At 41.2% G+C, this 3,608-nt stretch overlaps 1 pseudogene; it reads right to left on the bottom strand.

Moving 5' to 3' along the window:
• Positions 1-1,000: 1,000 nt before the first annotated feature.
• On the bottom strand, positions 1,001-1,893 carry LOC114045493 (annotated as a pseudogene).
• Positions 1,894-3,608: the final 1,715 nt, after the last annotated feature.

Raw genomic sequence — 3,608 nt, 5'->3', positions numbered from 1 at the left:
AAAGCAAAGACAGCCCTTGTTCTGAGAGAACTTGCATTCTGGGGGAAACAACAGAATTGGGGAAGGGTAATCAGGGAGGTGAAATTTGGTTTGGAAAATTACCGGGATGGTGAGTCGGGCTAAAGGGGAGTAGAACGATAGATCCCATCCAGGAAGAATGGCAAGAGTTGATGTGAGCTTGGTTCTTGGTTCCAGGACTAGAGGAAGAAGTTGAAGGAAATGGTACCTGTCTGGCATTGTGGAGAAGAGGAGGGAATGAAATGAAGTACAGCTGGGGCTTTAGGGAAATGATGTTCCGGGAGAGGCGGGCGATATTGCATTTCTTTACCGATGTTGACAAGGAGATGGGACCTTGGTGAACTTCTTATGTATGTCTGTGAAAAACTGCCTGCTCTCTTCTTATACCTTCTTTAAGCATATCTGAAATGCACAGGAACATAGATTTTTTTCATAAAGATATTGCGGAGATGGGAAAACAATAGTTACTGATTTTCTTGATTGCTTTTTTCAGTAATAATAAAGCCTATTTTTCTCAAGTGTTTGGTATCCTCTCTTCTTGTACCACATCAAAGACTATATAAATACCATTTATTATTACATCTATCTATTATATCTGCTTAACTCTGCCTTTAAGGTGCTTATTAACTTATCCCATTTCAACTCTTGACTAAAGGAAGAGGGAGAGACATTTTCTATTCCTATAAAAGGAACATATAAGGAACAATAAAAGGGCTACTGAACTACAGAAACAAAGGTAGTCTAAGGCTGGGTAAGGTATATTTCCTATGTGCATTCACTTTTCTCACTGATGGATGTGTATATATGTGTTTGTGTGTTTCTGTAAGTGTGTGTATATGTGTGTGTGTGTGTGTGTGTGTGTGTATTTACAGATAAGTGTGCCCCAGGTTTATGGGGTCAATATTTTTTTTTTTTTGTAATAAACCAATGCTTATTTTCCATCAGCATTTTTCCAACACCGATAGAGCACGTGGGGTAAAACTTAAGACGACTCTGTGGTAGTTCCTACCCACTTGGTGACCTGAGCAGTAGGAGCCGCAGACCAGTCCTCCATAGGTGGCTGAGCACTCCAATCTTTGGTAGGGAACTGCTGAATGGGCACAGATGGCACTTGTACTCCCTCAGACCAATCAGCCACTTCCGGTTGAGTAGCAGTGAATTCTGGGGCAGGTGCAGTCCATTCACCCTGAAACTCCTTCTTTGTCACTGCCTTCTCAGCTGAGGCCTGCTCTTCGTTTTCAATCTCCTCTGGATCCCTGTAGAAGTAAAGATAGGGCATGACCTTCCATGGGTGTTCACGGGAGATGGCACCATGCATACGTAGGACTTCATGGGCCAGCATCCACCACATCAGACCCACTGAGCTCCCTTGTTGTTACTTGGAATGGCAATGTCCACATAGCGAAGTGGGGAGTCTGTGTAGCACAATGCAATGGTTGAACGGTTAACATAAGATGCTTCAGGAAGAGGCTGGTGATCTGCCCGAGGATCAGTGACCACCAAGAGGCGAGGCTCCCTGAAAGCTGCCTGGATCTGGTTAGTGAAGGTGCCCAGTGTGAAATGTCCAGCAATAGGTATGGCCAGTGGCAGCAGCAAATTTCTGAACAGCTCGCTGGCCAGTGTTCCTGGATGAGATGACGCTAACATCAGCTGGATTTGCAATGGCAACAATGACATGAGCTGCCAGCAGAAGCTCTTCCCAAGTTCTCTTCAAATTGATGATGCAGATACCATCACTCTTTCTTTTGTAGATATACTGTTCCATCTGGAAGTCCAAATTAGTGCCACCCAAATGGGTTCCTGCAGCAAGGAATTTGAGGACATCCTCCTCCTTCATCTGCAAGACATCTAGGGCTCCGGACATTGTGAAAGTTTCTCTTTAAAGTTATGAGGGAAACCAAGAACAATGCTGTATGGAACCCTCTATGGGGCAGCGCGGAAAGCAGGGTCAATATTTTATTGCTATTTTCTTACTTTGCTATTTTACCCTTGAACTAATTGTGCCCTTCTGGTTGATTATGAAAGATAAATACATTGGTAGAGGATCATGAGTGACGGTTTGGGAGTGGATGCAAATCCAGAGTATTTTGAACCTGCGATAGATAGCATTCTCTGGGACATCCACCTGTGGGTTAGGGTGGGAGATGGGGGAAGGGTGAGGAGAGCAAAGTGCTATTAGGCACAAAATATACTTTACATTTTTATAGCCCATGATATTTAAAAAGTACATTCTATAGATTAAATGATTTGTCTGGAAAAAGATAAAATTTAGGGGGGACAATGATAACTACCTTCAAATATTTGAAGAATGGAAGAGGGATTAAATATGTTCTGCTTGGCCCCAGAGGATAGAACTAGGTGCAATGGGTGATATTTGGGCTTAGAACAGGAAAACTTTCCTAATAATTAAAACGATCCAAAGATGAAACGGGCTGCTTCTGGAGGTATTGAGTTTCCTTCCCCTCTTTGCAGGTCTCTGAGCAAAGGATGAATGTATATTTTAGAGGGAATTCTTTTTTAGGTCAAATGGTATCTCCTCAAGACAGTCTTTATTGATTTCCCCAGTTGGTGGTGTCTACTCCACCTTGGGAAATTAATTTGTGTTTATTTTGTGAACATTTTATGTTTACTTATTTGCGTATATATAATTTCCGATAGTAGACTATCATCTCTTTGATGTGTGTGCATATCTTTCTATCTCTCTATCTCTCTACCTCCTATCTATCTACTGGAAGAGAAATGGAGAATGAGAGAGGAAGATAAAGAGAAAGCAAAAGGGAGAGAATGAGGGAGCAAGAAAGCCATAAATAAAAGTTACTATAGACTTTCTTTTAGTTGTCCACTGTGGTAATATTTGCAAGTACCCTTCCTAAGCTTCGTAGTATCTAAAAGCACAAGCAAAGTTGTTCTGTAGGGTTGGTCTCCCCATCCCTATCTCCCCAGTATTTTTGTTTGTTGAAAACAGCTTTTGTTCCTGGTTCCTTGAAGAAAGGAGAAAGGACAGAAGGAATAAGAACAACAGTCAGGTACAGGAGAGGTTACTGAAAGAATAAAATAATACTGTTAAGAATAAGACAAAATTTTGTCTCAGAGTTTCTCAATGCATATGTTAACCTTTGAGGCTGAGAAATATTTGAGCCTTTTCCTGTGGCTGGCGATAGATATTCAGAAGATTGTTGAACAAACTCCTTTTCCTCTGAAAACAACTGGATACAGGACTTTCCCCCTCACCCCAATCCCGTCTGTTCACAGAATAACTTTTTATTATTATTGACTAAGATAACAACTCGTATGACACTTTGAGATTTATGAAGCATCTTTCTCATGAGATTGGTAGTATTATTATTATTATTATTTCATAGATGAGTAAACAGGCTCAGAGATGTTAAATAACACTCCCTGGATCCCACAGACGATAAGGAGCAGAAATGGAATATGAACTCAAGTCTTTTGATTTTTTCCATTACATGAGATTGTCTCTCCAATGTAGGGTGCTAAGGCCAAATATGGTTCCATCTTCATGAAGAAGCTATCCCGTTCACAAGTAGTCACATCTCTCTAAAGATGGACACCTGGAATATGCACAAATG

The sequence above is a fragment of the Vombatus ursinus genome, unplaced genomic scaffold, assembly GCF_900497805.2.
Source record: "Vombatus ursinus unplaced genomic scaffold, bare-nosed wombat genome assembly UNPS02014778.1, whole genome shotgun sequence".
Lineage (NCBI taxonomy): Eukaryota > Metazoa > Chordata > Mammalia > Diprotodontia > Vombatidae > Vombatus > Vombatus ursinus.
The sequence above is the reverse complement of the archived record's forward strand: the minus strand, read 5'-3'. Positions and strand labels throughout refer to the sequence as shown.